This window comes from Bidens hawaiensis, unplaced genomic scaffold (genome assembly GCF_021521415.1).
Source record: "Bidens hawaiensis isolate Kalapana, Puna unplaced genomic scaffold, B.hawaiensis_p1.1 tig00021493_1, whole genome shotgun sequence".
NCBI classification, from domain to species: domain Eukaryota; kingdom Viridiplantae; phylum Streptophyta; class Magnoliopsida; order Asterales; family Asteraceae; genus Bidens; species Bidens hawaiensis.
In genome coordinates, this window is record NW_027493330.1 from 75,039 (window position 1) to 88,405 (window position 13,367).

Below are 13,367 nucleotides of genomic sequence, written 5' to 3' on the forward strand. Positions count from 1 at the left end.
AAAATTTACTTCACTTGCCCCGGCTTGGGTAACCGGGGTAGTGTTTGTAAAGACTGTGTAGCCGGTATTCCCCCCAGTAGCTGGGGTTGTGGTTACCGGAGTTTCTTTAACCATCTTTCCAGAAGTTTGAAAAAACTGGAGAAAAATGAAGTTCTAGCTTTTATGCACGGATGGCGCCAATGAAGAAACACTAACCGGCCCCGGGCAGATTACGGATAACCTGGGGGTTAGATAGATGTTTCCCACGAGGGGTTAGACCCGGTAAAGATGGTTCTTCTGATAACCTGCAAAACAGACACCGTGAGCTTGTCACTGAGAAGGGGGGGTTCCTCCTTGTGAACACCCTCCGGCGTGAGAATCAGACTAGATTGCTCTTTAAATATAAATGTATATTAAGAGATTGCTAGAGCAGATATCAGGTATAATATGATGATAATGTGATAAGATATGATAAGATGAGATGATCATACCATTTGTGGTATTTATAGCCGAAGGTAGGTTTCCAAGGAGGTGTGGCCTGCTGAATAGTATTCCTGTTCTACCAACAGTGGCCTACGCGCGTGCCCTGCTGGTAGTTGGTGGGTAGGCAGCGGCTGATAGTGACCAGGCCTGCTGTGTACTATTCCTTTTCCACCAACTGCCGGCTATGCACGTGGTATGACAGGAGTTGATGAGTAGGCAGAGGCTAATAGTGACATACAGTACAGGAGCATGCTGCTCGCCATACTGTTGTCAACAAGCTGTCGTATCTTTAGTCAGATCTTTTGCCCATACCTCGTCAGGTACAGTACAGAAGATCTTCCCGTATCGTACGGACTGGCTTATTTGGGCGGGAGTATTCCCCCTCCCGCCCTTATGCGGGATTGTTCCCGGCTTTGCTCATTCCTTCAGGTGACACTGAGTGATTGAGAGCTAAGTGCCTTGTGCGTGTAGCCTTGCTGCGCGGGTGGCCTTCCCTGATGGCTTGTATCCGCAACTGCGGGAACAGGCAGAGTCCTTCACCATTGGGAGGCATTTCCTGCGGGAACAGTATGCGTACTGCGCGTAAGGACGTCACGTCTCTGAGCATGGTTGGTCCTGCGGATCCAGTTGGTTTCTGCGCAGACGTCCCTCTTCAAGGTGAGTCTTGCGGGTCCAACTGGGCTCTGCTGGGACCTACCTCTTCATCCGCCTTGGTTGATATATATCAGGTCCAACAACAATCTCCACATTAAAAAAATAACTAATTTAATCGAGACCCATTTAATCCATGGAGAAAATGGTACCTCGTAATGATTAAAATTTTCTACTTCCCAGTCTTTCACAAAACAAACCCAACAATCTGGCCGATTTATTAATTGGACGTTTATGATCAAATTTTCACAACCAAGTTGCAAATGGGCTGAAAGGAGTCTTTTCCACCTCAAGGTCCAACCTGTTCAATAAGTGATGTTCTAACTTCTAAATGCCGTCTATTAAACTTAACCTAAAACTTAGACACTCTAGTTTTAAGTTTATAAACCTAGACTCTCCTAATGCTACAACAATAGGCAAGCAAGTGTACCTATCGACTGCTTTACTAAAAAACCTCTCTAAGAATCCACCCGAACCTTATACTCGTAAGGACACCAATGATCAAATTACACAAATTTAAGTTGGAAACGGAAAGGAAATTTTCTATGGGATTCCAAACTCCCGGAATACGTTTAGCATGTAGTAAAATAGACCAGGTGCGAGAGGAACCGTGAATGGCTAGAATTACTTTTCTCCACGGCGAGTCAGGTTCAAAACATTCAGTTTTGAACCGCCATGCATGCACAATATAGTGATATACTTATATAGATTCATGGGTAGCTATTGCATCAATTTTTATTGCGTTATTTTCTTTAACTGTTTTGTTTAGCTGGAAATTCTCAAAATGTCTGCTTTTACAAAATGATTAAGGTTTTGCCTATGACCATCATAAATTCCCCACAACTAATACCATTGGCTCCTCATTTAAATTTTATCAGACTCGCTTATTCTAAGTTTGATGCCATGGTTTAGTTTGTTACCATTTAGAATCACTCATGAATAACGTTGCCATACGATTTCTAGACATAAATAACCAAAATAATTAGTAAGCATGTCATACAGAGGACTACTCACAAAACCCTTTAATAGTACCAAAACTAAGTTAACCCACCAAAACATAATGAATAATAATAACAACAAACAAAACTCGACTCACAACAAGACGAGCTCAGGCCATGTTTAACTGGGGTACATTGATTCTAGTAACATCTTTTTACACAAATACCATACAAATTTATGTCTCCAACAAAAGCCCATTACCATGTATAGTTTAGAGAAAGCACTTACATGTTCTTTAGCATAACTGTTTAGTCTCACAAAAACAAAGGGATAAATTAACGAGATTAAGACCAACATGGCCAAAAAAGGATGAATCTGAATATCTTATCGTTCACCCTAAATCTCCTGAATTTACAGATGTAGAGACTTGCAGCTGTTAGTCTCCAACATTGCCACGTCAGTATCACAAGTTTGAAGACTTTTATTGTACACTTCATGCGTCCATTGATTTGACTCAATGGCTTTCTCCCAATAATCCCATCACAGATCCCCAACTTCCTCCAAATTTCCAAACTGCAAAAGAATTAACAAGTTTGACTTTGACTTTCACTTTATGGATATTACTGTTAAATGATGATACTCATATAGACAAGGTAATAGTATGGAATTAAAGTGCAATTTTGACCTTCCGAGGGCTGGTCAATCCACGGTCCGTTCATTACAGTCAGAATCGTGCATGCCTCGCCATATTCCAAATCAGATAACAGTTTTGGAGTTAGCAAAAAGCACCTAAACACAATACACAAAAAGTCAACACTGGTCAGCATATGTCAAACTTTGACCTAAGAAAAGTCAAAGGTAAGAGCCCTTACTGTGGAGTATTGGGTTGACTTGCGGCTCTGACTAATTGCTGGAACATCTTTCTCTCATTAATAGGATCCATTCCTTACGGAGTAAAGCATACATCAATATATTGTATTTATACAAAAGAAAAAAGTAATAAAAATAAAAATTCACAAACCTTGATTTATCTCATCGACCACCCTAAATGGGCAGTTTGTAAGATCTTGAAGTGAAACAAGATAAAGAATTGTTGAAACCGAGCGCTCCTAAACAAGAACATCGAAGACAAGTGACGATTTATATAAAAAGAAGTGTAAGTTTATATATATAATTAATAACTCATTGTCATACCCCACCAGACTGGTGGTGAGCACTTAAAACTTGCAGTTCGGCTGCTTGCCTGGCAATTATTGTGAAAACAAAAGTAAACGTAAGTGTGGTTTACAACAGGTTTGTTATGATTATACATTTAAATAGTATATGAAATTAAATAAGAAAAGAAGCATTAAAAAGAAATCACCTGAACTTCACTTTAATAAGTATTCCATAGCTATCAAACTCATTCCCGCGTTCATCTGATCACCAAAATCAAATAATTATTGATCACCAAAACCGAAAGAAGAACCAAAAATATGGTTTTTGGGTTTTTGGATACTTTTGGTTTTCAGTTTTCATACTGAATTCAGCTTGGTTTCGATTTTTCCATTTGGGTAGAAATTTTTGGGCTTAAACCGAACCAAAAGGTAGGTTTTTTGGTTCTGAAATCATTTGTTTTCAGTATTCACATTGGGTTTGGTTCAGTCTCGATTCTGCCATTTGGGCTTGAAATTTTTGGGGTGAAAAAGAAATTGTCCCAAATAATGAATTTGAGCTTGAAACTTTGTGCCTAAGATATTTTGTCAAATAATATAATTAACTAATTATTACACATTGTATTTAATATTTTAAACTACACAATTTATTAATTATTTACAACATACGTAGCAGTCAAAAATAAATAAACGAAATCAAAAATTATGTTTTGAAAAAAAAAACATAAAACTAAACCATCAATTTGGGGTTTGATTATTTCAATTATGTTATGTCAATTAATTCGGTTTTATGCGCACCCTGGGAACGTATTAGAGAACTGTTGAGGTGATGTTTAACATACCCAGGGATACTTCTCCTGCCACTGCCATTTCTTGAAAGTTTTTACTGAAAGTCTCGTTTATTTGAGCAACTAGGTTTCTAAGTGTTGGAAGCCATTTCCCCTGCAAGCAGCAAAATCAAAAGATTCTACGATTTTAGCAAAAAAATAATGTTCTTGAACTGAATAAGAGACGAACTTCTTAACCTTCAAATTGCTCAATTCTTCTAACCGGGCAGACAACTCTTTTTCATCTGATTCCAGTTTGACCGAAAGCTCCTCTATCTATCATGAAAATACTATTAATTGGATAAAACATAATAACATAATTGATTATTAAATAAATAATTTCAGTCAATCAGAAGTTTACTTTTTTTTGACGCCGTTCATATTCTTCTAAAATATTGTGGTTCAGAAAGAGAATAGAATTGGCCTGAGAGGTAATATCTTGAATCGCAGCATTTAATTCCTCAATTGTAGAAGGCATCTACAAACCACCATCAAATATTCAAATTTATAAAATTGATATCACCCTCTATAATTCGCATCTCGGAACGGATATTTAGATTGCACAATAGATAAAACAAGTTTGACATTTAAATAATTGAAAAAAGAAAATCTAAAAACAAACCTGAAGAAACTCCTGTTCAAGAGCCGGAGTAATAATTGTAACTGATTCTGCAGCTCTCTTGGCGGCTACCAATTGTTGTCTATGATCTTCCATCTCCTTTTTACCTTTATAAATCATTAAAGACAAATAAGTACCAATTGTTAAATAGAACATAAAAATAGTTGACTTGCGTAAGAAGTAACATACATCGTTCAAAATGTAAAGAAGCTTGCAATGCAAGCTTTTCTTGCTGCTTGATACACGCTTCCATCTCTTTAATCTAAGAAACATACAAGATGGACTAAATCATTATGATTAAATACATACATCGGTAGAGTAATTATGTTACATTTAGCTCCAAGTGAACAAAATTATTGAAGATCAAAGCGTGTTAAAATAATTAGGCCTATAAATCAGTGAACAGTTTGGCGGAAAGTTCGTATGTTCGTATATTTAATATACAAACGAAACGAACATGAAAAAAAAATGTTAATTTAGTCAAACAAACAAACATGAACACGTGTTTCGCTCATTTATGTTCGTGAATGTTTCGTCAGTTTGTGTTCATTTATATATTTATTTATGATCTTAACAGTACTTTTAACTGGTTTTAGCTCAGTTATGTTCGTTCATCCATGTTCTGTTAACGTTCGTCTGTTTACGTTTGTGAACCGTTCTTTATACAGTTAACGAACGAGAACAAACAAATGCAAACAAGAAAATTTCATCTGTTTAATTGTTTACAAGTCGTAAAACTTCAAAAATGTATTACTATTCTGCATTTTCTAAATTTTTAATAAAAAAAATTTAATCATTAAAGGGAACCTTTATCTCAAGTTCAGTGGAAGCCATGAACTTTTCAGCATAACTTCTTCTGTAACCAGTAGCTTGAGTGAGAAGTTTCTGCAAACACAAGTCCAGATATTATTTTATTATGTTGGTGAACTAACTGTTACTGTTAAATTCGTGGGGCCCACCGGTACACTCCAAGATAACCTACCTTAATCTCTATTGCACATTTGAATCTTTGAATATTGAAGTTCTCGGCATCTTGAACCAGTTTTGACATTGCAGCAGCCATGTCTTCTTCTTTTCCCATGGATTCTAATTTTAACCTTTTTTGATCTAAAACAATAATATTATACGTTCATATGTTTGACTTTGAAGAATATAAAAGTTCAAACTTAGATTAGAATGCAGAAAGAGGTTGGTTGGTTACTCACTAACTCTGATTTGAAGCTCCTTTTGTTTCCTTTTTTCAAGTTGAGCTTCGTTCACAAGGTTATCCTGCAAGAAAAAGAAATTGATGCATAACACTTAAAAGAATATGCACACATACATATATATATACACATACACATATATATACACGCATACACATACAGAGGGAAGTTCAGTAGAGAACCACAAAAAAGTAGGGAACCGGAGAACCATCGAACAAACTCCGATTTAACTCATTCCAGCAGCGTTCAAACCGGCTCGACGAACTGCATCAACCAACAGGTTCATTTGGTTCGACGAGCCGGTTTCAATGTCGCTAATCCGTTACAACGAATTCAATCGAAGTTCGTTAGATCGATGGTACCCCAATGACCCCCCCCCCCTCCCCCAACACCCACACACACGCATATATATAGACGCACACACATATACATACACACAAGCATGTGTATATACACGTATAAACAGACATATGTATACACATGCAAACACACAAATAGCATACACACCTATATGTGTGTGTGTGTGTTAATGATGTTAATTAGCATACACGAAGTTTTCGAAGTTGAGCAGCTGAATCTTCCAACCCATTAATCTCACTCTGCATTGACTTAAGACTTGCTTCTAGACCAGAAATGGTCTCGTCAAACTCTGTTTTCTTTGCCCTAAGTGTGTTCAATTCGTCACCTTCGGTATCTGAAAACAGCCGAATAAATTATTACCCGCTAACCTTTTACGAGAATTTAAAAACCCTTTAAACTTTTGAAATAGCAATTAATAATAGCATCAGGTTCAGAACTTACTGGACAAAAGAAGACGAGAGCCACTCACTGCTTCCACAGATGCTGACACATGACCACCGTATCTTGACTTCGACCACCTGTAGTGGTTTTCTGGAGTCCATAGATCCATTATTCCAAAACTATGTGCCTTGTCAGCGTTTTCATCACTCTTTTTAGACCCTATGTACTGGTACAATTATTCAAAGAACAAATGTTTTAGCATAAGGTTTATTGTAACTACTAATTAAAACACTAGAACATACGGGTGTGCATTAAACCAAAATAACCTAACCAAACCCAACCCAAAACCGATATTCTGACTTTATATTTTCTCAATAACTGAATTCCCGGTTCAGTTTTGGTTTTGCATGTGCTTGTCCCCGAAATAAATGAACTGAACCGACTTTTATAACCAAAATAACCGAGCCAGTATAACTTTTGTTTTTTAATGTTAAGTAACCTATAAAATATTAGTAAATGGCATAGCTCGTATGTTAAGTAGCCTTATAAAATATCAATTATTTTTAATTAACAAAAAATATAGACCCAAAGTTTTAAACCCAAATTAATTATTTGAGCCTTTATTCAGCCCGAAACTTTCGGACCCAAATGGCAAAACCGAAAAAATAGAAACCGAACCCATCATGAAAATCGAAAGCCAAAAAACTGAAAATGAACACTTTTCAAAAACCCAAAACTAAAGTTATGGTTTTTGGTTCGTTTTGAGCCCAAAACCGACCCATGCTAGAACTCATCACGGGTTTTAATGTGTTAAACAGGATGAGAACAAGAACGCACTGAATGTTCTAAACCAGATTGACCGATCAAAACCTCTTTGACGGCATATGGAGCATCAAAAACTTGGTCAAGTCTTGAATATAGGCCCATGGATGACATCTGCTTGTTTCATCAAACTGAAAACTAATTAGTGCCAAAAAAATTTAAAAATAATTTTAAAAATGACATCACATGCCTGTTGAGTTATATTAAATGGCTCAGGGTTGCGGTTACCATCAGGAACATGATTAATAACCGGAACATCAAATGACTTAAGGTTCCTGAACAATAAGTCACGGTCAGTAGAATCCTGTGTAATAAACGCCTGCATTTATAAAAATTAAAGGGTCAGCAATAATTAACTGAAAAAAATCTATAGGTGAGTTTGTAAAGAAACTTTTTAGATGTGTCTTTAAAGCCTATACGTATTTGCAAAAAATAAAATAAAATTGAATGCATTTATATATCTTAAAATGAAGACTAGAATTTGTATGTACGAAGCAAAATGGAACATAGCTTTTAAAAATTTTGAGGCACCTTCCAAATGTAATAAGGAACATGGCTCTCAAGGTATCCAGCATGAAGCTGGTTTGAGATGTTGACCTGAAGCATGATTAAAAAAATAAGAAAATAAACAAAATATATAAAGAATATTCAAAATTCAGAAGAGAACATGAAGTAACCTCAACTAACACGGGACCATAAACTTCCCTCTTAAACTCATTTCGGTGTGCCTGCACCCATTGATAAGCATCAAATATTTTATCAGCTCCAGAATTTCTTAACGCCTGTAAACGTTTATTTTTTATATTTTCCATCTCCCGTAACCTACAAAAGATGCAGGTGACAGTTATGTGAAATCCATATAAAGAGATACTATGTGCATACAATGCTGACATTAAAGGTGTAAACGAGCCAAGCCACCCATGAGCTACTCGAGATCAGCTCACTAAAAGCTCGATTCGAATTGAGCTTAAACGAGCTCGAGCCTAAAAATAAGCTTTAATAAACGAGCTTGACCTTCATTTATCGATCTCGAACTGGCTCGCAAACCTAAGCAAGCCTGTGATTTATATAGCTTTTATTAAATATATATTTATACAATAGCTATTATTTTAGTTCGAAAAATGATTAAAATGACTAAACAATATATATCATGTTATATATTAATAATATAACCATTAAAAAGTTGTTAACAAACCAAGCTCAACCTTTAGAAATAGAGCTCAAAACGAGACGACCTCAAAGCCTCTTATTTATATAACTTTTATTTAATATACTAAATATAGTTATATGATAAATATTATTATTTATATACAAAAGTATGACAAAAATAACTAAAAAATATATATATTGTTGAATATAAAAACTATAATGAAGATATACATAAAATTTATTTAAAAATGTATATAAACTAACTATGACAACAAGCGAGCAATCTCGAGCTTAAAAAACTACTCACAAGCCAAGCTCAAGCTTTAAAAATACAGCTCGGAACGAGCTCGAGCTCAAGCTCAATCTTCAGCTTAGCTCGGCATGTTTACACGGTTACACCCCTAGCTGGCTAGCAAACGTGACATTAAACCCAGTATTCACCTTTCTGCAGTCTGCCTTGCGGATACTCTGTTTCGGTCTAAAAGCTTTTCTTTTTCTTTCTTTAGATATCTTTTCTCTCGTGCGGAAGCTTCCAACTCCAATATTTCAGCACCTAACTTTTCCTGCAAAAGTATTTGTTTTATGCAAAACAATTATCTAATAGTAAATAAATATTTAATACTTAATCTAACAAAAGTTTGACTTACAATTTTCTCTTTAGGAGGTTCAAAAGGTGGAAGGTTTTGCAGTTCCAGCTCAGCATCCGCTAGATCTTTCTCGGCTCTTGCTATTTTTTCTTGACGCGTGTGTTCTTGCTTCTCTAAATCCTCCATATCCTTATACTTTCCGTTCACTTTTACACTCTATATAATATATTAAAAAAATCAGTTAATTATTCATCAACATTAATAAGAATGCAAGAAAGAATATAGAAGAAAACCAATCACAAATTCCAATACCAGCTGGTTTTCTCTATCCAGCATTTGCTTAAATGAGTTTTCAATATTATCCAAACGGTCCCTGAACTTTTTACATTGCATATCTTGCTCCTTTTTTTCGTGTTGTAGTTTCCTACAAAAAAAAATTTCACGTAACCATATTACATATCAAAACTAAATTATGTATATTAGATAAACGCATAAAAACTTTTCATACACGCTAGGTTCTCTAATATTATTTAACAATTTGGCTGCATCATCAAGTTTCTTCTTAGCATCCTTCTCTTGTTCTTTAGCTTCTAGAAACTCGGCCTTCTTCATGTCATATTTCAACCATGGTAACTTCTTCTTCATAGACTCAGCCTATAAAATTTTTAACTAACTAATAAAAAATTCAATAAATTACATGAGACAAAAATATTACAACAATGATAATAACCTTGGCTAACAGTTCATCCCGTTGCCGAACACGTTCAACATCTCTTTCTTGTTCAGCATTAAGTGCCTTTAACTGATTGAGAGTTTCTTTGTTTTTTACAACAGCCTATAAAAAGTACAAAGCGTTAGTATTATTTAGAAAATGGATATTCAGTATTCACAAATTTTATAAATTTATGAGAATTGCCTGTTCAGATCTCTGCAATTCTGCACTTTTATCAACAAGAGAACGATGCAGTACAGGAAGTTGAGGATCACCTACGGCTTTCTCGGTTTCTTCTAGAAGTCTCACTGGAGTTAATTTTGCAAACTCGCAAACACGATCTTGTGGTAAAAACTAAAACAAAAGAAAAACAATATAATCACACAAGAAACTGTAGTTGTAGCTGAAAAGTGTAAAATGACATACTTGTAGCTATACTTAACAGAAACATTTTATGCATCTTATTAAATATATGCGAAATAAAAAAAAATCATATAAGCAAAAAGTATTCTCTACGCATGCCTGTTAAAAAATTCAACTGGCAGACACAATTAATTGAAAATGACATAAAAATTAGAACTTTATTACAAACAGTACTAGCTGATGAAACAGAAAGGTAAAAGCTTATTGTTTTAGAGTCTTTTTGCCCCAGAATAAAGCTGATATTTAACAGCTTGTGCTCATTTGTTTATAAAATAAAGAGACAAAATGGCATATCACATATGCATACAAGATTGCAAACATGTCAACTGGATCAAATAAAATGCTTAAATTTAAAGTATGCTTGTAAACAAGAAACCCTTAGAAACTCACTTGAGTCAGATTGTTGACTTGAATATTAAACTTTTGGATTACATCAGTTATTTCTTTCTTGGAAACCGCTCTACCTGTTATAACAAGTAAATCATAAGTCAAAAAGGCAATTTGTGTTCACAGTCAGCACTAACAACGTATACATTAACGATGTTATTATCCAATAATCCAACACTAGAACAATCTGTATAAACAACAACTCACCATTATGTAACCACTCGGACCTGTTACGCACATCTATCTTCCGCATTATAACAATCTTCGCATCAGGAGTGTTACCTCTCAAGGTAATTTTGGTATAACCAGACTCCTCCCCGCGTTTAACAAACGCACCAATAGTTCCAGCCCTCCCGAGCAGCTGCAAAAACACAACTTGCTCAATTACAACAAAATATCATTATCATTCACCCATAGTTACTAAAAGCACTCGCTTCTTGCGCCTAAACCCATTTTCAGGCGAGGCCCAATATACGCGCTTCTAGTTCCTAGAAGTTGTCAACACCTCTATTAATATTGATGACGGATCAAGAGCAATGATCAAGTAAACCCCTTTACTATTTATTACTTTTTGAACATTTTGTTATTCAAATTTTGGAATTACATTTAAATTTCGACTCTTTTAGAACTTTTGGTACTAATTAGATGATATTAAATGTTATATAATAGCTTTTGCATATTTTATATTTTAAAAAAATATTACTTCTCTAAAACAATATATTTTAATTTTTTTTACTTAAGTGCGCTTTTTTTCTTAGACCTTCACGTTTTTTGCGACTTGCGCCTTTGATAACTATGCATTCAGTTAGCATTCAATAATTCATTACCTGAGGCTCTCCGCCTAAACCGAGGGCAATGGCGCAGACTAGGGAGCTTTTACCGGAGCCATTCGGTCCAATGACGAGGTTCAACCGAGACCCGGGCTTACAAACCATATGATTAAAGGTCATAAAGTTCCTAATCTCGATTTCCACTATATTCCCTGGCAGATAATCATCTTCACCCCTATTAATTAAAAAACAATATACTCATAGTTAGGGTTTACATAAACCAGAACAAAATCGCACAAATGAAGTAATAAAAACGGAAATATAACTAGTAATTCGAAAGCAGCAAACGAAGGATTTGTGTGAATAGTAAGTTAGGGTTTGTTTGTTTGGATTGAAATTGAAGTGAGTGAGTGACTGACCTGGTGATTTTGGGGCGTTTGGCCCGTGGTTCGTTCATGCTAACGAGCTTGGATCTCAATCGATTGGATTGGATTGGATTGGATTGAATGAAAGCTAGGGTTTCTTAGACGGAAATTGGCGCCAAAAGAAAAGAAAGAGGATATTGAGCAATTTAATTTTATTTTATTTAATACTCCCAGTGTCGCGCCTAGTAGTCAAATATATCTATCACACAGTCACAGATAGATATATAATAAGTAGAGTTGATAACTTACGGTGTGTGTGTTGTGTCTTGCTCGTGTATATTGGAAGGTAGTTCCAAAAAATATTGATAAATAAATGTACGTAACTTTAAATGATATGAATACGAAAGAAATTAAGTTGTAAGGGTTATTTATTAACAAACGAAATTTAATGTCATTTGTTTTTTCAAGAGGTATATGTCACAATGATAACGGTGTTTTCCACTTTTCCTATCGTAGCACTTGTTATTCTTATGTAGTGGTGTTGTCAACTTTTCAGAGTGTGCATATAAGCTTGGAATCCTCCGTAAGGAAACTTAAGAAAAATCTCCTAACCACTCCAGATGAAACACAAGTTCGATTCTCACTTGTATCACTTTGGGTGGGTGAATATTGACAATGAAGGATTTTAATTAGGCTTTGTGCAAAAGTTGTCCGAGCTCACCCAGGTTCTCATCCCACCATGTGTTATGCCAAAAAGTTATGCTCTTGTAGTGGCACAACGATTGTCATGTGGCAGCAAGCAGTATGGTTTCCCGGAAAATGCTCAAGCCAAACTCTGAAAGCTAGCGTAGTCCTGGTTAAAACAACATAGTTTTGTGAGGGTGAGACAACAGGACTCTCCAAATTTAAGAAGTGCGGTATCTAACACACAAGAAAGTTATCGTTCCAAACAAAATTTGTTAGTTATATTTCTTAGCAGTATTAGGTTTGGTTATGTTGGGTTGAACTGGTTTTTAGGCTATTTATGCTTGGATTAAGGAAAACTACCAAAGTAGGCAACTTTGACCAAAATTTTATCAAAATAGACATGCCTATTTTAGCTACATCTCTCAAATCATTGATAATTTACCAATAAACAAGTGACACGTCAGAGAAGCCGGCTAAGCCTTAGCCACCACTTTATGAACACGGAATTTTATGAAAAGTCAACGGGACCCACCTTTAGCCAATAAAAACTTGACACGTGTCAAAGGCGGCTAAACTTATCCTACATCTATAGTTATTTAGCTGGCATCATTGACTCTTAGCCGATTAAAATTGAGTTGGTAAAGGTATTAAATTTTGGGGGCTATATTTACACCGGCTAAGAATAAGGCTAAGAGATAAAAAGATAGAAGCCGGCTAAATATTTAATAGGGTTGGTAAGGTTGGTAAAATATTGAATTTTGGCGGCTAAAATTAGACGGCTAAATGAAAAAAAGAAGACGGCTAATTGAAGCCTTAGCCTACAAGAAGAGTTGGAGCCAGCTAAGAAGGAATGTTTTGAACTCGCTA

At 35.5% G+C, this 13,367-nt stretch overlaps 1 pseudogene across 1 annotated transcript; it reads right to left on the reverse strand.

Moving 5' to 3' along the window:
• Positions 1–2,042: 2,042 nt before the first annotated feature.
• On the reverse strand, positions 2,043–11,926 carry LOC143563485 (structural maintenance of chromosomes protein 5-like; annotated as a pseudogene). The gene is made up of 31 exons (XR_013140676.1): positions 11,868–11,926; positions 11,506–11,683; positions 10,886–11,039; positions 10,682–10,755; positions 10,073–10,222; positions 9,887–9,991; positions 9,665–9,810; positions 9,469–9,580; positions 9,217–9,372; positions 9,011–9,132; positions 8,098–8,242; positions 7,952–8,017; positions 7,611–7,739; positions 7,436–7,534; positions 6,659–6,824; positions 6,406–6,551; positions 5,858–5,921; positions 5,635–5,759; positions 5,460–5,537; positions 4,842–4,914; positions 4,656–4,759; positions 4,395–4,511; positions 4,232–4,309; positions 4,049–4,148; positions 3,416–3,470; positions 3,247–3,295; positions 3,074–3,161; positions 2,925–2,997; positions 2,738–2,841; positions 2,567–2,625; positions 2,043–2,072 (listed from the first exon to the last, which is right to left on the reverse strand). The product of XR_013140676.1 is annotated as a structural maintenance of chromosomes protein 5-like (transcript).
• Between the last annotated feature and the right edge of the window lie 1,441 nt (positions 11,927–13,367).